The following is a 23,807-nucleotide window of genomic DNA, read 5'->3' as shown; positions in this document are numbered from 1 at the left end:
AGTAGGGGTGTGACATATACATGAGTGTGATTTATGCATGGTTAAATACAGTGATATCTGTTATGTAGAAGTAATAAGCTGGAAGCTGACAGGATCATTAGCATACCAAGTAAAATGTTTAGTGGCAGTTCATCTGTCTTTACATTCTGAGTTCAAATTCCATTGAGGTTGACTTTGCCTTTCATCCTTTCAGTGTCAATAAAATAAATACTATTAGAGTTTTGGGGTTGAAGTAATTGACTAACCCCCTCCCCCGAAGTTGCAGGACTTTTACCAAAATTTGAAATCAATATTAGACATTGACTAAGGTGGCAAGCTGGCAGAATCATTAGCATGCTGGGCAAAGTGGTTAATGGCATTTTATCCATTTGTTCTGAGTTCAAATTCTACCAAAGTCGACTTTACATTTCATCATTTTAGGATTGATAAAATAAGTACCAGTGGATCACTGGGATTGATGTTAATCAACATACCTATCCCCCAAAATTGCTGGCCTTGTACCAAACTTTGAAGCTAATATCTATTACGTAGAAGTAATAAATATCTATTTCTTACTCAGTGGACTTTTTTTTTCTAGCAGATTAAACATCTCAACTTTGGAATTTTATCTGATGTTTGTACTTCGTTATGTGCTCATTAGCATAAATATATTTATCCAGACATACCCTCTCTTAGTAATTGTGTAATAATCCGAACTAAATATTTTCATCATAAAAGAATGTAATACATTCCAGAGCATCATTGCAACACTTGAGAAAAGAAAAAATATCTTCAACAAAGAATTTCCTTTAAACTCTATACAGAGAACTTATAAAATGCTGTAAGGTGTAATTTCCTGTATAAAACATTCTGTCTAAATATTTACTTAATGATTATTGCTATTTTTGATTTTTGCCAATCTATGAAATCATCACCAAGCCACCATCCTTATTGTCATCATCACAAATATTATTATTATTATTATTATTATCATTAAAAGAAATCATCAACAGCAGCAGAAGCAGCATCTTCATCATCATTATCATCATGATCAACATCATCATCATCATTATTATTATTATTATTACTATTATTATTATTATTGTTATTGTTATTGTTATTATTATTATTATTATTATTATTAAGAAGTGTTTTACTTTGTTCAATTTCTTTTAATTTTTAGTTAACTTTTCTGGAAAATTCACATAAGGCTGTAGAAACTGGATGCTTAATGTTACAATGTCAAAAGTTTATTAACACCTGATTTCTTTTAAATTGTAAAAGACAATGAATTTTTTAATGTTTTTCCCAATGATTTTTTCTATTTAAGTATAAAAATAATATTAATTTATCTTTTTTCTTTCCTTTTAATTTTAGCTGCTACATACTTGCATACATAATTATGCACATGCATACATACATATATACATACATACATGCACATATATATATATATACACACACATACATATGTGTGTGTGTATCTGTGTGTATATATGTATATATATATATACATGTATATATATATATATATATATGTATATATATATATATATATATATAATATATATATATATATATATATATATATATACATGTATATATATATCTGTATATATATGTACATTATATATATATATGTATGTTATATATATGTATATACACACACATATATATATATACATATATATACATGTATATATATATCTGTATATATATGTACATATATATATATATATATATATATATATATATATATATATATACATATATATTATATATATATATATACATATATATTATATATATGTATGTTATATATATGTATATACACACACATATATATATATACATATATATATGTATGTATGCGTGTATATATATATGTATATATATGCATATGTATGTATTTATTTTACGTCTATTTTTTTCATAAGATTTATTGCAATGTATGTCAGATTTACGGCTAAAACTGTATGCCAGATTATGTCTCAACCGTATGTCCCTTAATATGTATCTCTATGTATATATATCTTTTTAAATGTCTGTGTTTTCTGCCTTACCTGTTAATTTTTCAATTACCTGCCCAACTGTCAACTTATATATCTTTACATAGGCATTTGGGGGGGGGGTCTTTTTTATGCATGTTTTATGTTTAGTATTATATTTTATCACTTCCGAAGCATTCTTTTCCCCCATCAATGTATGATACTCTTTATTCTTCATTGGTAATGGACACTAAAAATGTCATCTTATATTTAAAGTAAGCACCATGTTAAGCAATTATTCCATTTGCCTCAATCAACCTACCTGTTAAGTAGTTAACTCTCCTTACATACATCCTATGATTAGAGTTTAAAAGGTAATTCGGTTGTAAAACACATACTCAAATTCAATACGGGAGTTTTAACATTGAGATAGTAAGGTTGTCTGTCAACTCTTATTTGAAATGATCTTTACTTAAGGATAGATTATTTATCAGTACATGTTTATCTTTTTTTTATTATTTATATATACTTATTTATTTATTTATTTTTCTATATTATCACCAGTCGCTGTTAGGTTGTGAGTAGAAGTTGACTACACACACCGGTGACTGTTCTATTGAAATATGACTGGTTTCTCTTTTGCATTTGCTTGTCTGTAGGTTTTTACTGCTTGGAAAGAATTTCCTCTCTATCTACAAGATTACAGTGTGTCGTCGTTATCATAATTTCCTCAGTAAAATGATTAAACACAGATTAATGAACAAGCCAAGATATTTTCCTTCTTTTGATGTAAAATAATTGAAGGATTGTCAAATAACCTTGTAGTCCTACTTCTTATGAAATGTTCCCAAGTAACTGAAATTGGTGATTTTTTTTCCCTAATCCCTCCATTGTTGAATATAGTTCCATTATTGGTTTTACTGTCAGTCTATGTTCATGCTATATGTGCTGTGTGAGTTTATATTTTGCTTTAAAGATATATCATCATCATCACCATTGCCATCATCATCATCATCATTTAATGTCCCTATTTTTATACTGGTATATATTGAATAGCTCTAAAGAAACTCACAAGCCAGACGGCTGAGCCAAGCTCCACCCTCTGCTTTGGTTTGGTTTATACAGCTAGATGCTCTTCCAAATGCCAACCACTTTACAGAGTGTACTAGATGCTTTTACCATGGCACTGGCAAGGTCACAAAACAAGAGTCATATATAATATATATATATGTGTAATATATATATAATACATATATGTATGTATATACACACACATATCTATACACATATATGTGTGTGTGTGTATATATATATGTCTGTGTGTGTGTGTGTATATATATATATGCATATATATATATATATATATATATATATATATATATATATATAAACATACATATAGGTGCAGGAGTGGCTTTGCAGTAAGTAGCTTGCTTACCAACCACATGGTCCCAGGTTCAGTTCCACTGTGTGGCACCTTGGGAAAGTGCCTTCTACTATAGCCTCGGGCTAACTAAACCCTTGTGAATGGATTTGGTAGACGGAAACTGAAAGTAACCCATCGTATGTATATATATATATATATATATACATTTCTACAGCTGGATGCCCTTCCTAACGCATATATATATATATATATATATATTGTCTGTGTTTGCCACTCCCCCCATCATCACTTAACAACCACTGTTGGTGTGTTTACATCCCCATTACCTAGTAGTTCAGCAAAAATGTGTTTTTTTTCACGTGCCACCAGCACAAGTGCTAGTAAGACAACACAGTTGAGTTGGAGGTTAAAATAACCATCTAAGGGATAGAAGTATCCATTACACTTCAAGTATATTACCTATATTCTATATTTAACCATGTGTATACATATGCAAACATATTATGCTCATAAGTTATAGGTAAATACAAGGGTAATATATATATATGCTTTCCTTATTACCACATTGTTTCAAGTTCATGGCACCTTATATGAATGTATTTTACTAAGGCCCTGGGTCAAGCAGTGCCTTATGAGTAAATTTGGTAGATGGAAGCTTTGTAGAAATTTGTTGTGCATGTGTGAGTGTGTACCTTTATATTTGCCTTGGATCACTTGGCAACTGGTATTAGGATTTTTTACTTCTCTGTAACTTCGTGGTTTGGCATAAAAAGTCAAAGAGAATAAAATTAGTATTAGTGTCAATTTGATCAACTCGATCTTCCCAAACAGTGCTCCAGTATAGCCACAGTTTCATGATGGAAACAAGCAAATGAATAAAAGGATATTATGTTAGATAAAGTTTTAGAGATAAGGAAATTCAACCAAAATCTGACTTACTACAAATACTTAGGGATTAATAGACCAGAAAGTGTACAGCATACGCAAATGAAAGAATATTTTAAGGATTATTAAAAATGCATTAGATTAATATTAAACTCTGAGCAAGATACTAAAAATAAAGTAATAGGTGTCAATACTTTAGTTGATCCAAAAATAACTAGTAGTTATAATATTCTACACTGGAGTCTAAGATAATTTGATAGACTAGATAGGAAAACAAGAAAAATATTAAATATATTTATAATGCAACATGCTGATATAGGAAAATTCTATTTACTATGAACAAATAGGTGAAGAGATGTCAACTAAGGGTTAGATTTTGTTGCTTACAAACGTTAGGTCATGGGTTCAATTTTAAGGTTGGGCAGTGTTTTGTATCAACTTTTGAAAACATTTTTATCATATTCAGGGTTATTCAAGTAAGGAATAACTAGACATATTAGTTGTTGGTTATCAGGGCGTGCATACTTCAAAAACTCCATGCTCCCCAAAAGTCAATAGCACAACTCATGATGTGCCACCACAAGATCCTGTACTTGTTCTAGTGTGGTGGTTTGTGTTCCTCAATGATCCAAAGAGTTATGCCAGTAAAGTGCAAGCTTCCAGCAGGATCTCACATGTAGGACAAGTCAGAGGGTAGAGGTCAAACTAATATGGATCATATCTTCCCAGAGGCACAAGTGGGTTTGTGTAGGGATAACACTCCTACCTTGGTAAAAAATGAATACAAAATTATTGAAGATCAAAAATAATTTAAAACGAAAAAGTCATGGGAGCAAAGGGCCTTCCCTCACAGAAACTCAGAAAGACAACCCAGAGTCAAGAACTTCCCAAAGAGCATAAAGAGCTTAAGTAAGTGCTCCTTATATGCCCATGCACCCTTTCTTCTTTATGGCCCTGTTACTATTAATTTTTCTCTCTTTTTGTGTCTTATTCAGTGTACTGTACATATACTTTTAGCTATCATTATTGCCTTTCTTCATTTGACATATTACTGTCTCTTGTCCCTTCTTTCACTCTTTTCTGATAAGTTGTAGTACACTTGAGCATTGAATACAAGAAGTTCATAATTTTCATTTCACGTTGCTCCAGTAAAATGAATACCAGTGTCACCCTGTGGGTTAATCAAGTGACAGATTAGCATTCCATTCAATGAGTGTCGTTTACTCTCAGAATAAATGCCTAGATAAGCTCAAAGACAAAACAATGGAAATGAACAAAGAGAATATAGGTCTTCTAGAACAAGAAAACTGTTATAAAATATGTTTTATAAACCTACAAAAATGAATAATAAATAACAAAGAGGAATTAATATAAATCGCTACAAAATATTAGTTTATTTCACCAAACTGTTGAGTTATCAAGTTACAGGGATGTAAGCAAACCAACACCAGTAATTAAGCAGTGATGAGGGACAAACACAGACACATACTCATTGATACATATATATACATACATACATACATACATCTCTCTCTCTCTCTCTCTCTCTCTCTATATATATATATATATATATATATATATATATATATATATAATATATATATATATATATATATATTATTAAAAAGCACCAAAAATATCACAAAAATCGTTACTCAGAGTTTCACGTTCCCATTTGTCGGACAGTTTGTTTAGAAAGTTGCTAGGAGTGAGGACTTGCCCTTGGCAATTAGGGTAATTTGACCTGTTGGGGTTTCTTGATATTAGAGCTGTTTTAATAGAATTATAGATTAATGTTGGGCCCTTACACTTGTTGGTAGCAGTCCAGAGTGTTCATGTCTTGAGACAGCACTGTTTGATTGTCCCTTAAAAAGCTATTCCATTACTGGAAGATTTAATGCCATTTCTTTCTATACATGTTGGTTTTTTACCATATTCATTTCTGTGTAAACTCTCACTGCTTTTGTAATTAATCCTAAGCAAAATTGTCTAATGAACAGGAATGGGAAACTCTAACAGTTTTTGTGATATTTTTGCTGCTTTTTAATAAAGCATATTACTCTACCTCTGGTATTCAAGTACTATTTTTTTCCACCTTGTTTCACTTCCACAGTTTCTCACAAAGCATTAGTCAACCAGAGACTATAGTAGAAAACACTTGCACAAGTTTTCACACAGTGGGGCATGACTGAAAACCATGTGGTTAGAAAGCAAGCCTCTTAACCACATAAACTGAGGCCAAAGAGTCTGCCATAAACTACTAAAACTATACATATTAATTAACGAAGGGACCTCTAATAGGTTGTTTAACCAGCTAGAAATTCCAACTAAATTTTCTTTTCTTACCTTCTTAATCCTTTGGCATTCAGATTACTCTCTGAAGTATAATGCTTTTTTATTCAAATTGTTTTGAATTAATCATGCATTATGTCATAGCTTTGACATTTCATTGATTACAATGGCATTGTAGGTAGGAGTGCGAGGTCAGATCTAGCTGGTATCAACATAAAAACAGGTAAAATATTTGGGCCTGATATGGTTGGTTTAAATGTTAAAGGGTTAAACAAGGAAAGACTACATCATTAGATGCTTCTAAGCAGACTTGTTGATCATGGCTAGAATGCTTTTGGCCATAAGTCTACTTACACATGGCTGACCTGCAGTTACATCAATAACAAGAAAATATTTATAATGAATCAGAGTACAAATAGTAACAATGTGGTGGAGGCAGGGACGAAGAAGCAATTTATCACATTAGTTCTGGTTGCTCAGTTTTAGCCAAAGCAAAATATATATGAGACTTGTTTCATGAACTTGAAACTATGCCAGAATTATGGAATATGTACAGGAAAAGAGATGACAGGGGAATTACAAGGATTAATTACAAAAGCAGTGAGAGTTTACACAGAAATGAATATGGTAAAAAACCAACATGTATAGAAAGAAATGGCATTAAATCTCCCAGTAATGGAATAGCTTTTTGAGGGACAATCAAACGGTGCTGTCTCAAGATATGAACACTCTGGACTGTGGACAAGTGTAAGGGCCCAACATTAATCTATTTATGTTTTTGTGTGTGTAGGGAGCTTCTGTGCTTTACCCAGGGGACTATTAGGAAAAAGAAAAGGATCAGCATGGGTCGCACAGCTGAAGAAAAGAAGACGAAAGGAAGAGAAAGAATCGAGCCTTTTTTTTTTTGGACTGAGAGGCTGGTTTATTAGAGAACCCCTCTACACATTTTTTTTTTGACCAGGAGGAGGTAGTAAGGTTATAGAGCCTTGCTTCGGTCGAGAGCAAATAATATAAATTTTGTCCTATTGTAAAACAACCCTACAATCAACAGATCAAATTACCCTTATTGCCAAGGGCAAGTCCTCACTCCTAGCAACTTCTCTGTCCTACAGGAACATGTTGAGACTAGGTTCACCACTGCCTGCCAACTTTCCGCAAATTCATTAAAGCAAAAGACCTATCTCTTCATAGCACCTTCTCTAAGTAGTTTTTGATGAAGATGGTGAGAGCTTGACTAAAGAGAGAAATGCATGTGTCCTCAATCTTTTCACACTGTCTTTTAGACAACATATTTTGACATAGTCACCAAAAAGAGAAAATTTGCATTCCCTTCTTGGTTTAGAGTCATCTGATAGCCAAATACATACTATAACCATCAACAGCTGCTCAATAATAATAATCCTGTCTACTAAAGATACAAGGCCTGAAATTTGGAGGAGGGGGACTAGTTGCTTACATCAACTCCAGTGCTCAACTGGTACTTATTTCATTGACCCTGAAAGGATGAAAGGCAAAGTCAGCCTCAGCAGAATTTGAACTCAGAATATAAAGACAGACCAATAATAATAATAATAATAACAACAACAACAACAATAACAACAATAATAATAATATAAATGCCCTGATGCAGTACCAGGCAGTGGCTCTCATGGCTTCTGATTTTAACTGATTGGAAGTGCTATCATGTACATTGTTTTGTCTTGGTATAAAAAATGGGCTACAGCAAATATTCTGCTCAATACCACAGATTTGCTTGTCAGTTGTTTGACCTTAACCAATTGAGCATGTCACTTAGTAGCTGACGATAGGTGCATCTCTGATTACAAGCAGAAGTAGTGGGGGAGCATCATAGCCGTGTGTTGAAAGGAATTCTTGGAAGTTTGGATTATTCACTTTTGGAAACATGGGTGTTTCGTTCAACATCCTTAAACAATCTTTATTCAGGGACCTTTTGAGCGGGATGGGCTACTCAACATGAAGAAAATTCTAACTGGGCCCCACCTGCAAGGTCATGCGCTGTTTATCTTGATATGAGATCACCATGTCGTGCACATATGGTTGTGATGCATGTGCCTGGTGTACCGTTATCAGACAGGTAGTCATGGTGGGTATACTGGGCTTCGTTATTTTACCCCAGTGTCACTTTGATGGCATGCACTGCTCTCTCACTCAATAATAATAATAATGATAATAATAATTCTTTCTATTATAATTACAAGGCCTGAAATTTGGGGAGTTGGGGTTAGTCAACTACACAGATTCAATACTTGACTGATACTTTATTTTATTGATCCCCAAAAGGATAAAAGATAAAGTCGACCTTGACACCATTTGAACTCAGAATGCCAAACCAGAAGAAATACTAATAAGCATTTTTTCTGACATGCTAAACAATTCTGCTAATCCACAACTCTAGAAATAATAACAGACTCTTGAGGAGGGACTAGCTGATTATATTGACCCAATCATTTGACTGGTATTTTATTTCATCAATCACAGTGAATGAAAAGCAAATTTGTCTTTAGCAGGATTTAAAGCTGAAATGTAAAGAGTCAAAACTGATAATTTAAGGCATTTTGTCTAATATTCTAATGGTTCTGTTAATCTGCCACACTAATAATTTCATGTATAGACTAAAGTCTAGAACTTCAGAAGAAAAGAACACTCAGCTATATCAACCCTAATGCTTGATTGGTTCTTATTGTATCAATTCATAACAATTGTTTCAAACATTTCAAACTAGGCCTAAAATTTCGGAGGGTATGGGCTATTTGATTAAATCACCTTCAGTACTTGAGTGGTATTTTATTTTATTGACACCAGATAGATAAAAGGTGAAGTCAGACTTGGCAGGATTTGAAATCAGTGTGCATTGAGCCACAGCAAATACCACAATGCTTTAATGATTCTGTTAATCTACTCCCATTATCAAATGAAAATAATTTACTTTTCTTTCAATGTGTTGCATGGTAAAATAGCCTGACTGATTGCCTCTTATTGCTGTGTACTTTGTTTTGTCACTGGTGAATCAGTAAATTTCTTTAGTGCATATCTGAAATGAGAAAGGGATTGTTTCAAGGCTGCTATTATATTCTTTGTTTTTAAGAATATTTTGTTAATTAGAATTTATAATGTGCTGAACAAAATTGCCTTGAAGTATTTAGTTAGATCCACAGAGGATCAACCCTGACTTTCATCTGTCCAAGGTCAATAAAATAAGTACCAGTCAAATATTGGAGTTGATTTTAATCAACTGTGCCCTCCCATCAAATGTGTTGCCTTGTGCCAATGTTCAAATTCAGTATTGTTGCTTTTATAGCAGTTGCTTTGATATGGTTGTTGAATTCTCAATGAGGCAAGTCTTTGGTGCATATTTGATTATAAATTGAAACAATTTTCTTTCATTTACATTGAGGTTGTTCTTTCACTCCTGTGAGAGTGCTTGCACTTGAAACTCTTGGACAGTATTCCTTTGAAATAGCTCGTTATTAATTTTTATGGTTATTATTCTAATCTGTGTGGTTGTAATAGTAGTCGCAGAGGTTGGGGTCTAATTTTGCTTGAAATAAAGAGAAGAAAGCAGATACAAGGTCAATTGCTAGGTGTACATTTTCTATTTGTATTTTGACATTATGTGATGTTTTATCAGGATGTTATGAAAATGTCCAATAGTGCATGTAGAAACAGTGGATCAGCAAACAACTGGTAACATTATTATGGTAATACACTTGGTAATAACCAATTGGCATAGGTCTACTTCCTACAAGATCTTCTTACTAATTTATTCATTATTTTTTTGATACATTATGCATGGTATCCATATGTGTGTATATACAGATATATATATATATGGATATATAGACAGACAGATGCCGACATGATTGTGTAAAGAAATTCACTTTAAGACTGTATGGTTTAGGGACTGTTCGCATTGTGTGTCGCCATCAGCTGATGTCTACTACTATAACCACAGGCTAATCAGTGCTGTGCATGAGTGAATTGGTCATGAGAAACTGTAAGGAGTATGCGTGTATGTGTGTGTGTGTGTGTGTAAATGTTGCCATATGAGATATGTCCATCTCATGAAATACCAGGAACAGTGTGAGAATTTTAAGAGAAATTCCTACCCTGCTTCTGACTTCTGATGAAAACAATGGGTTCTATACACCCATAAAACTTTAAGTCATGTGGATCTGAGTCAAACTGTTATTAATATATATATTAGGTGCAGGCATGGCTGCATGGTAAGAAGCTCGTTTCTCAACCACATTCAAAAGGCCACCCTTGTCACATTTTGTATTATGCTGAATCTCCCTGAAAACTGCATTAAGTGTACATGTATCTACGGAGTGCTCAGCCACTTGCACATTAATTTCATGAGCTGGTTGTTCTGTTGATTGGATCAACTGGAAATCTTTTCGTCAGAACTGACAAAGTGCCACTTTATATTTGTACGCATGAACGTACACATACATGCACACAGACACCCATGTATATATATATATATATGTTGAAGGAAATAATAAAGAAATTATTTTACATATATTCAGAGTGATTATAAAAAGTAGACCCTTTAAGAATATTTTCAATAAATCAACAATAAAATTTTATTTCAGTAGCACTATTTAAATACTTAACTAAGTTTTAAAGTTTTCTTTTGTAATCTCCAATATAAATAATTAATTCAGGTGATGTACCAAAAACATATGCAAAAATTCTCAATGAATTGAAATTTGCCTTTTTAGTTGGGAACAAAATAATATTGTAGCAGCAATTCTTGAAGAAAACAGAAGATAATTTCAAAGAATAACGAATCATTAATATCACATAAAATTTAATTTTTCTAGCTTCGAGAGAATATTTGAAGTTTATTTAAAAGTAAGGTGACAGCTATAGACAAGTTTTTGGTTTTGTTTGACCTTATCAGTGAAGGAAAGTCTCCTCAAACCAGCTAACCCTTTAACATTCAGATTTCTTTGTCACATATAATGCTTGTTTATTTACATAGCTTTGAATTAATCAGGTATTATCTTGTAGCTTCAATATTGTAATGATGTGATCGTATATTTTTAGAATGACATTGTAGGTTAAGTGTGAGAGGTTTGAGCTGGTCAGTTTTAACATGAAACAGGTAGAATATTTCAGGTTGGATATGGCTAGATTAAATGCTAAAGGTTTAATTAGAAAACATACAGTTTAACAAATATAAAGAGTTAAATCCGTTTGTATTAGCAGCAGCAGCAGCAGCAGCAGCAGCAGTAGTAGTAGTAGTAGTAGTAGTAGTAGTAGTAGTAGTAGTCTAAATTGTTACAAAAGTGAGATAAGGGAAATAATTCTAGTGGGCCCATAGCATGAAACTGTGAGAACAAGTACTAAGGTACTAATTTTTAAAAAGATAAATACTGGGGGTTGACTTGTTCAACTAAAACCCTTCAAGGCAATGCCCTGGCATGGCCACAATCCTATAACTGAAACGAGTAACAGATAAAAGATAGTTAAAAAGTAATACAAAATTTAACAGAACTTCATGATGTAATTATCAAATTAAAACAATTTTGGGGCTGATATTTCCAAATATGCTTGTGTAGTGATATCTGATTTTGTTTTTGAGTGGCCTTCCTCTCAGCCATTAGTCAAAGGGATTAGTATTTGATCTCCTAAGTAGCTATAATGACTCTACAGCCTTGAATAGTGTTTTGCTATAACTATTATTATTATTATTATTATTATTATTATTATCATTACTGTAATTTTCCCATCCAAATTCTCTCTCAAACTATTAATAATAATAAAAATAAACAAACAAAAAAGCTCTGAAAGGGCTCCAGCTTTTCTGAATGGGAGTTTGTAAATGTTATGGTTATTTTGACAATTAAAGTAATACATGAATCGCTAGTATTTCAATGACATTAGCCAAATTAACAATGCACTCACAAACATATAACTTTAAATCAACTGAACTGATGGATATAAAAAAAATATTCAAAATTTTGAAAATAATGCAATTATTATTTTTTTGTTTTTGATAATATTTTATTTTTTTTATATTATTAATCAATGCTAACTTCGATTAGTTTACATTAAAATAGATTACATAAAATAATTGAATAAAATGTTCAGATTTTATGGCCACCTAGTATAAAGACAAACACATTTGCACACAGACACATACAAGCGCTTTTGTACTTGATTAGAATATTTTTACGAACTCATAAAAATGAAACTATGTGTGTGTATGTGTGAAGGAGAAGAAGATGGCCAAGTGGATAAGATTTTGAACTAACTGCTTTTGTATAATAAGTTCAAATCTAGTGCTGGCCAATGTTTCTGAACCAGCATGCATTTTTACCTCTGCCAAAGAAGAGGTTATGTTTTCACCGGCGTTGGTTTGTCCGTCTGTCCGTCTGTGTGCAAAATAACTCAAAAAGTTGTGAACGGTATTTAATGAAACTTGCAGAAAAAGTTGGTAATGACACAAGAAACAGATGATGAAATTCTAGTAGTGATTTGGGAATTTTTATGGATTCTTGAAGGATTTTTCATTTGTTATATTTACTTTACATGAAGTATTACAATGTTACGTTCTTTGATTATCTCCCTTGAAAACACATTCATCGTTTCCACGTAACCTATGGTGGTATTACTGTTTCCAAAGTTTATTTTCATTTCTCTGTCAGTAATTTTACTCGTGTATTTATCTTAAATTGAGTTTGGCAGAGGTCTGTGCTCTCCGAGTGCTTTTCTAGTTTCATTCTGGCAGGAATAAGTATTGAGATCAGGAACTTTTGATAGACTAACATCTTATTTAGTTGGTGATTTATTTCTTTTAACCATGAAACTATAGCTAAACAATTGTTTTTATTTTTTATGTCTGTGCACATTTATGAATTGGGCAGAATCACAAGTGGGGATTGAACCACATATCTTTACATTTGGAACTAAAATCCCACCATGCCCAACTTGTGTGGTATCCTTTATCTGTCAACCAATTTAGTATCCCTACCTATCTCTTAGATTCAATTACAGGAGTTCACTTTAAGCCATATTTCTGTTATTCTGAGAATACCACCCTTCCTCTATTCTGTTAGTCATAGAGGCCCTGAAAAGTATCATAGGCATAAAAAGCTGGGCAGTTGAACCCTGGATATACAAAAAGACAGGACAGTCACAGCTAAAACGTCTTCGAGCATATGTCTGGTCAAACAGGGCTGACTTGGGAGCTTAATAATAACAAGAACAGCACAATAGTTCATTGTTGTATATTCTTACATGAATTATATTAGAAGCAACATTTGGTTTCATTTTATAAAGTCTTTCTAATACGAAAATTGTCATTACACTATATTGACTGAATCAGTGTAACCTGGAAAAATCTAACATTCCATCATTGTAAAAAAATAAATAAAGGCTTTCATTATATATACATCTATCAATATGCATGCTCACACAAATATCTATTGATCTGTGCAGCCTTATCCATGCATAAATATATCCATAAAAACAAGCAAGAAAATAAAAATGCAAGTTATTACAGGTTTATATTTATTACAGACATTGTATCATATTCTTTGCCATAGTGCATTATTTAAATTCCAGCAATCAAATTTCGCCTTCGAGGATTTAGCATTAGAATGGGCATGCAATTCTATACATTCTCAGAACTCTCAAATGTATGCTAACATGAAGAGAGGGGGAAATAAATGTACAAACATTAAAAGCATGTGCATATTGTTATGAAAACTCTTACATATATGAGTAAATAAATCCAGCAACCATTTATATACATATTCAAACAAAGATTAATGTAATGTATTCTACATTTGTATTGTATGCATGCATGCACACTTACATACACACAGGCACACATATACCCACATAGAGCAGTGCATTGGCAAAATCATTAGAGCACCAGATGGTCACGTTTTGTTCTTTGAATTGTGTGTTCAAATCTTACAGTGGCCTTATTAATCTTTTGCTCTTTTGTCCTTTCCCACCTCTCCTACCATCATAACCACAAAGAACTCTGTCCAAAACATTGGACATTCTACCCGGCATGTGCTCTTTTACCAAATAATACTTATGTTTTTATTACCCACAAGGGGCTAAACATAGAGGGGACAAACAAGGACATACATAGGCATTAAGTCGATTACATCAACCCCAGTGCATAACTGGTACTTAATTTATCGACCCCGAAAGGATGAAAAGCAAAGTTGGCCTCGGCAGAATTTGAACTCACAACATAACGGCAGACGAAATACCACTAAGCATTTCGCCCGGTGTGCTAACGTGTCTGCCAGCTCACCGCCTTAATATTTACCAAATAATACTGTTGTGTGGATACCCCCAGACAATGAAGTAGGCTAGCCCAACACGTAGATGTAGAGGGAGAAGTCTAGACGTCGTCAGAGCACAGTAGTAGACTAGAACAGAGTCGAGAGTAGAGTTGAGTTGAAGGCATCTGAATGGGCGACATAACAAATACAAACTTTGCCAATTCTGACCAAACACCAGAATCTTTGGATTTATTTTACCTCATAAATTAGATAACAGTTATAGATATAGATGTGTATTATTTCACAGTAGTTTTGGATACAGTGTCACTATGTGACCCTTTCAACAAGTGTTATCTGCTATAGCCTTGGGGCAACCGAAAATTTGTGAGTGAACTTATGAGACAGAAACTGTGCTGGAGACTATCATGTGTATATGTTTGCATGCGTGTTGGTATGTTGTAGTTGTGTGTGTGTGTATGTGTGTGCATGCATGTGTAGTTATATAAGTGTGTGCGTGCATTTATGTGTGTGTGTGTGTGCACATGCATGCATTTATCTGTGTGCATGTACATTTGCATGTATGTATGTGTGTGTGTGTGTGTGTGTGTGTGTGTGCATTTGTACGTATATGTGCAGATTTTTGGGCAGCAGAATTGATTAATGATCAGATAAAATTTTATATTCAGAGTTTGAATCTTGCCAATACCCATTTTACTTTCCCTTCTTGTGACTTCAAGAAAATAACAAACTAATATAATAGAATAAGTACCTGGGTAGATGTAATCAACTGTACTCACAAGGCTTTGTTCAGCCAAAAACTATAGTAGAAGAAATGTGTCCAAGGTTTCATGTGGTTGGGAAGTAAGTTTATTAATGTTTGTGCTTTATATAGGAATTCAAAAATAATATCCCATTTAAAAATAAAATCAATTTAAAAAGAATCTATGAAAATATAAATAAGTTACAGAATGAGATTTGCAAAACAAAGAAATTCCATGGCTATGTGGAAGAAATTTGCTTCCCGATGACATGGTTCTGAGTTCAATTTCAGTGTGGCACTTTATAGAAATGTCTTCCACTCTATCCTCGAGTTGACCAAAATTTTGTGAGTAGATTTGGTGGACAGAGACTGAAAGTAGCCCATTATTTATATATGTATTTATGTGTGTGCATTTTTGTCTGTTTGTACTCAACCACCACTTGACTATCAGTGTTGATGCATTTACATCTCTGTAACTTAGCAGTTCAGCAAAAGATTCTGATAGAATATGTACCAGCCTTTAAAGAATGTACTGGGGGTCAATTTGCTCAACTAAGAATGACCTCAGTCTAATGACTGAAATATATAAAAATAAGAATTAATTGAAAGTTTCCTTTTAGTTGAAGAAAGAAAACAAAAACCTAGAAGTAATTGTTAGCAACTCTCAATGTAAAGGGAGATAATTTCAAGAAATTTACTGAATTCACAAGTTAATTTACATGCTTATGGAAAGAACAATCTAACATTTACATGTAAGAAAGTGGAACAACTATAGATATGTTTCCATCTATTAGATCTCATCACCGTACTAAAATTTTATGAAGCCTGAAGATCAGTTGACATAGATCTTTACATAATGTAATAGTGTTCCAAATACTTTTGAACAGAAATATATATTATGTTGTTCTGTTTTCTGTCAGCCATTTTGATATGAGGACCTACTGTTTAACATTGATATAAATCATTCTTTCTCGTACATACACATAATGTACTTAGATAACACCAAATACATACATGCAACATATAACACCTAATTCATACACCTAACACATTTTATAAATAAGACATAATACATACATATCACAACTAACACATACATACTCAGAAATATGTAACACTTATGCACAATACATATGTGCAATCTCCAATCCTCTCAGCACATCTCCAATCCTCTCTCTCAGCATATAGAAAGTTCAGCTTCCTGAAAAGAAATATAACTGATGCATATTCTATATTTGTTTATATCAACAAACAGTTTTCTGATTTTATTGAGAACTTTAGCGTCTTCAGAATTTTGCTAAGATACATAGTAATTGCGGTGACATAAGTTATTACTAGGACTGAGTATTCATAGAATAAACTTCTAACTCTGACACCATCTTCATAACAGCTGCCTTCTTTGTCAAAGACACACATTATGATGTTTGATTTGAGGAAAGATTTTTTTTAAATGTTCAAATTTTGAATGATTCATTTATATCAATGAAATGCTATTGAAATGGAATATCTTGAGTGTAAATTAGGTAAAAATGTAGAAAGAGATAATACAAAGAAACACTCTGACATATATAGGCATACATATATAATATAGACATATGTATATGTGTATGAGGTTGTAAACATGTGTTTGCATGTATATGTTAATCGATATGTGAGTGCTCGTATGATTGTATATGCATGAATGCATGCATGTATGTCTGCATGCATGTATGTCTGCATGCATGTATGTCTGCCTTTACATGTGAGTGAAAAATTATGTGAATTTGTATTTGTATATATGAATATATGTGAGTGTGTACGTTAGTGTGTATGTGTATGTGTGCATCTGTGTTTAGATTTGCATGTGTGAGTGCATATAAGTGTGGATATATGTGTATACACATCTATATGCTAAAATACATGCCTGCATGCATATGAATAATTATGCTATGTCCATGATTGTAGAAAGACAGAAGAAAGATATTGTTTTTTTACTCTAATATATAGGAAGTCTGATGTGATAAATTTTATCTGCATTGATAAACACATCTCTCTGTACTAATAATAATGGTGGTATAAGATATATAATAGTGGTATACAATACAGATACATAATTCATGTATGTACAGTATATGAATTTATATAGAAATACTAAGAGCAATTCAGGCCAAATTCAGAAAAGTCATTCAACAGATCAACCTACTCACTATATCACCAATGTCTGGTTCACTAATTCCTCAATATGTTGTATCAATTCCTTAATATCTCTGAACTTTCTGACTGCTCCCTAACATCAACGGAAATGCTAAAACAGGCACATACCTCCACCATCTTTATTTTGTTTCCTTCAACACTACTCATTCTAGGACTGTATAGCTCATGAGATCATGGAACTGCATCCAGGAAGTTTCTTTCTGTGTTGCAGGTCTGGGCAATATATCTGTCATATTTTGTTATGGAACACCAGCAGTTGCCTATGCATATATGGCTTACATCCCTTTCTATACTGTTATTGTTGACCAAAGAAAAGGCAAGAGGCAATACAGCTTGGCACCCGTTTCATTGCTGGTATTACCATCAGAAAGGCGGCGAGCTGGCAGAAACGTTAGCACGCCGGGTGAAATGCGTTGCCATATTTCGTCTGCCATTACATTCTGAGTTCAAATTCCGCCGAGGCCGACTTTGCCTCTCATCCTTTCGGGGTTGATTAAATAAGTACCAGTTATGCACTGGGGTCAATATAATCGACTTAATCTGTTTGTCTGTCCTTGTTTGTCCTCTCTGTGTTTAGCCCCTTGTGGGTAGTAAAGAAATAGGAATTACCATCAGAATCCAGTGAACCAGAACAGAAATTACAAGGCATCTCAACCACACTTTAACAATTCCATTCACTACAATCCTGGACTGGCACTTGATTCACTGACCCCCTCCTGAAAAGATAAAATGTAAAGATGACTTCAGTGGGAATTGATACCTGGGTGCAATAAGTTAGAACAAACATTGGTTTCAAATTTTGGCACAGGTCCAGCAATTTTGAGGGAGTGGGCAAGTCGATTACATTGACTTCAGTGCTCATCTGGAACTTGTTTTACTGACCTCCAAAAGGATGAAAGGCAAAGTTAACTTCAGCAGAATTTGAACTCAAAACGTTAAGTTGGACGAAATACCACTAAGCATTTTGCCTAGTGTGCTAATGATTCTACCAGCTCACCACTTTAGTCAGAACAAGTATTGCAAGACACTGTAGCTGACACTCAAATGATTCTGCCAATTCATCACAGAACTGTTCCTACAAGGTTCCCCACGACATGAACAGTCCACATATATTTCATGACTCATCACTCAACATTCTCTCTCACTTTATTTACATCTATATTTTAAAGCCATTTAGAAAAATGAAAATAAGTCTTTTTAATTATATATCTTGGATGTGAATGCAGTTATAAACAATAGTTCATAACACATTGAGTTTAAAAAAATGTTTGGACTGGAAAAAGTGGAAATGTTACCGGCATTACACATCCACCATAACCTGTGGGTAACTTTTCTACCTTTTTGTCTGACCAAAGGTTTTTTTTAGCCCAATATAGTCCCATTCACTTAAAGGGGATTGTAGTGTTTCAAATTACATGGTGATCTCATTTATGCTGGTACCATAGAAAAAGCACTCAGAACATGTAAAGGATTTAGCATTTGGAAGAGCGTCCAGCCATAGAAGCCACATCAAAGCGGTCATTGGAGTACAATGCAGTTCTCAGACACTTCAGATTTTGTAAATCCACTCAACCTATGTCAGCATCAAATATGGATGTCAAATGATGATGATGATGTATTAAGTGCTATTATTTATAAATGCATTCGTTCATACTAAAATAAGTATACTTGGAAAGAGGGGTGTAGAATCAAAAAGAAAGCCTGTACATGGTTGTTTGGCCTTCTAGAATTAGCATCCAAATCTCACTTGAATGACATCCTACCATCTTAAGTAAAGGAAAGGCATATTTGATAGTCTTAGATATACTATATATTAAAATAAGACTGGAAGGCCATGGCTGGGTGAATTCCTGTAATCCATTTGGATCAGAAAACACTGAGATAAACCATAGATTATAAAAAGTGAGATTTAGCTTTGGCAACAGTTAGTAGCTTCTGTGACATGTTCTCTAAAATGACAGGTTATTTATATAAAGGCAGAATACAGTTAGAATTTGTCACTAACATATTCAGTTCCAGGAGATTTTCTTTTCTCCAGGGTTGATAAAATTAACATCATTTGCATATTCAGGCTTAACAGATATAACTAGACCTAACTACAAAACTGGTTGTCTATAGTTCATTGCAAATGTTGCTCAGAATAAAACTGGATTAAATTTGTTTGTTATTGTAATTTATGATTCAATAAAAACAGTTATGGTGAAAGTGTGTTGAAGCTAACTTCAAAATTACCACAGACTAAAAAAAAATAATAAAATATTGAAAATACTAATCTGTCCAATTGAGAAAATTTAGTTATCAACAACATTAAAACTTTAGACAAGTAAATATAACAGGGAACTTGTATATAGTCATTTGACTTGTTAGAAATAGTGATCAAACCTCCGTAAAATCACACTCTACCATCTTTTGGGTTACCTGCATATAGATAAAAGACAGGAAGGTCACAACTGGCAGACTTTTGATGATAGATAAGTCTTTTCGATCAGAGGTGTCTTGGAGGTAAGCTACAACATACACAGCTTGAGCCAGTGATGAAGCCTTTGTATCATTGTCCAGCTTGCTAGAAGTAGTAACCAAATCTACCTCAAATAACACTCTACTATCTTAAAAAAGAGAAAGTGCACATTGAATAATGTAGTCCTAGATAATACTCCTTAAAGTACTAAAAAGGATGGTCATAGTTAAAACATGTTTGGTCATCATAGATCTGCTTCATCTGTGAAGGAATGTGATCTAGTTGGTTAGGATATAAACTCATGATCATGTTTATGAGCTGGATTCTTGGAGTGGGTGGTGCATTTTGTCCTTGGGCAAAGCACTTCATTTCACATTTTCCTAATTCACTCCATTGAGAAGTAGCTGCCCTTGCAAACTCTTAGCCTAAAATCTTGCAAATGTACGATGTCAGTTGTCTTTGGTGCCTCCAGTACATTGGTTTGCTTACTTGATACTTGATTAGAATTGACCAGACAATACCCAGTAATGGCACACATAGATATTTATAAGTTCACCAAATACTTCTTTGGTCATACAAAAACGTCTTTGGATATCAAATGGAGTTCAACTTACCTGATATGATTTCTTTATTGCATACTACCATAAGCAAGTAGAAAATACAGTTTAGAGACTTAAATATACTTGTGTGCAATAAGAAGAGGAAAATTATATTGTTTGGGACAAGGCTATTTATTATGGATTTTAGTTGCGTTTTTTTTCTGTTTTCTTTTTCTTTTCTTTTTTTTCCTTACTTTCAGAAACATAACTACAGAATGTGTAGTACGCTACAATAAGTCCAAATAAAAGTATTTCTATATTTAGTATTTTTAAATTATAGCTTATACTATATAGGTCTATATACTATGAATCTACTCAAATTGATGGAACAATGTCCATTGAAATAAATTTTATTTAGCAATAACTAATGCAGCCTACCATTATACATTTTTTTTTCACTGGTTATAAGCTAAATTATGGGAAGAGATGCACTTCCTGGAATTGTGTCATTATAGTTTATAATAAGAAAAATATGACAAACTGAGGCCCTGACAGCTAAAAATAGTAAGACTGTCAGAGTTTCACATTGTAAAACATAGATAATTGGAAGATTCCTTTAGGTTCATGCTCAAAATAACATCTGGATGTTGAATTCTGAGTTTTTATTTTTTGTTATTATTATTTTCATTTTTTTACTTTATCTAGTATTTTGGATTTGCGTGTGTGTGTGTGGTGGGGGATGGGGGAGTTGCTTTTATTTTTTAACTTAACACATTCTTATTCATTGTTATTTCTTTTCATAAAGTCTATAGTCCTGGTAATTTGGACATTTGCAAGAATTATTAGGCCATGTTTTTATTGGTGAATATACTTTTTTAAAGACTATCTGTAAATAGTGAAGACTTTATATCTAATTTTCAGTAAAATTAATAGTGTCTTACATTATATAGCAATTGTGGGGATAATAGAAGCAGCAATTATGGTGTTAATATCAACATTCTGTTGAAAGAAAAACAAGTGAAAAACACTCTTTTGTAACTTACAAGAAATCAATTAAAAAATAATTTTTTATTTTATTCATCTTTAATAAGAAGCTTCCTATTATATTTTTCTATTATATCACTATATAAGATTTTTCTTCAAATTTAGATATATTCTAGAATAATTCACTTATTTTTTGCCTTTTTGTTTTTTGTTTATTCTCTGTAAGCCATTATTTTATGTTTTAATAGTATATTATGAAAATTTTACTTCTCTTTTTAATTAAAACTATACATGATATTACTATATTAACTCAGCTCCATCTTGTTAATGATGGCTCCAGCTTAAAAAAAAAATAGCATTATTTCATTTAAGCAGCAACCCTGAAATCTCCCCTATCTATATAACAAATCGACCCCAGGACTTATTCTTTGTAAGCCTAGTACTTATTCTATCGGTCCCTTTTGCTGAACCGCTAAGTTACGGGACATAAACACACCAGCATCGGTTGTCAAGCAATGTTGGGGGACAAACACAGACATACAAACACACACACACACACACATATATATATATATATATACATATATACGACAGGCTTCTTTCAGTTTCAGCCTACCAAATCTACTCACAAGGCTTTGGTCGACCCGAGGCTATAGTAGAAGACACTTGCCCAAGGTGCCACGCAGTGGGACTGAACCCGGAACTATGGGGTTGGTAAGCAAGCTACTTACCACACAGCCACTCCTATGTTAGCAAGGTACAAGCTTATGGTAAGTGGCTTCCATGTTGGACAAATCAAAGAATAAAGGCAAAGCCAAAATAATATGGACAACCTTCCAAAGGTTAGAAATGGGTCTGCATAAGACCAACATTCCTACCAAGAGAAAAGTTACAGAAGCATTGATGACAATTCAAAACCAAGATCTTAAAAAGGATAGCCTTCCTTCTGGGAAATTTATGAAACCACAAAGAAGGTGGAAGAGAAAATACCATAAAACTGAAGTAGAGCTGAGAAAAGCAGAGCTGGAAAAAGCAGAGCTCTAACTGGAGAGGAGTAAAGACAGCCTGGAGTTGACAACAGTTAAGATTGCTAATGTTCCATTGGAACTGAAGGGCATAAGGGAAATGTGAGTGTCTTGGGTTGCTGACATTGATAATGTGAAAAACAAAGGAAAGAGAATTCTAAAGATTAATTAAAAGTGGAAATGAATTCAATATTATGCTTATTTAGAAGTAAACATTCAGAGATAATACTAAACAACCAGCTGCTGAAAATCTGGCATTATACAGTCTTAACTGCAAGTCAAAGATCACTTTTCCTGACTCAGTTTGTCATGAATTGAATAGTTTCATGCTGTCTATTGTATTTAAGTGTGAGGAAATGGCAGCATTTATCTAAATAAGTTATCAACCAACACAAATCATTTATCTAAAAGGATATCCATGATAGCAGACCAGTTATTTAGGAAATGTAACTGTCCATTCAAGATACCCAATTATGGATATTGTTGGCTGGCTAGAAATAGCAGCTAAATAAACCTCCAATCTTAACTTACTTGTCTTTAAAAAAAAATAGCAGAGACACAATGATTAAGATAATTCTTGCTACACTGCCTGAAATAATGATGGTATGGTCATGGCTGGAGCGCCTTTGATCTTAAACCTGGGTGGACTACAACAACAGTTTCCATCTTTTCCTTAAACTCCTCCTGCCTTACCCACCAACCTCTCAAGCAACAATAAAAGAATCAAGAAATGGTTGCTATCATTGTTGATATTGTTGTTGTCATTGCTTACCTTCAGGATAGCCTTGACTGCATACAAAGATGTTTAAGCCATGACAATCCTGTCTTTTTTTATTAGCTTGCGTAGTTGTTGATGTTTTTGTTGTTCTAATAGAAGTTCAATGCAACGATTTTAGTTGAAGTGGAAGAATATTTTCAACTCAATTCAATTTGACATTCGAAACTTCTGACAAGAATTTGGTCACGAAGACAGTGCCTTGGTCAAGTTTGTTAGAGCAATTTGCATACAATTTGAAATATGGTTTTACAGCAAAAAAAAAA

General features: G+C 33.2%; 1 protein-coding gene and 1 long non-coding RNA gene across 2 annotated transcripts in view; both read left to right on the top strand.

Annotated features, from left to right (window-relative positions):
- Positions 1 to 23,807, top strand: part of LOC115213213 (voltage-dependent T-type calcium channel subunit alpha-1G-like) — an 865,045-nt gene that overhangs the window by 446,700 nt on the left and 394,538 nt on the right. The window lies entirely within an intron of this gene.
- Positions 91 to 14,340, top strand: LOC118763884. The gene is made up of 3 exons (XR_004999643.1): positions 91 to 218; positions 3,964 to 3,970; positions 14,330 to 14,340. It is a non-coding gene; the product is annotated as an uncharacterized LOC118763884 (long non-coding RNA).

The sequence above is a fragment of the Octopus sinensis genome, linkage group LG6, assembly GCF_006345805.1.
Source record: "Octopus sinensis linkage group LG6, ASM634580v1, whole genome shotgun sequence".
Lineage (NCBI taxonomy): Eukaryota > Metazoa > Mollusca > Cephalopoda > Octopoda > Octopodidae > Octopus > Octopus sinensis.
This window is presented reverse-complemented; position numbering and strand designations above follow the sequence as displayed.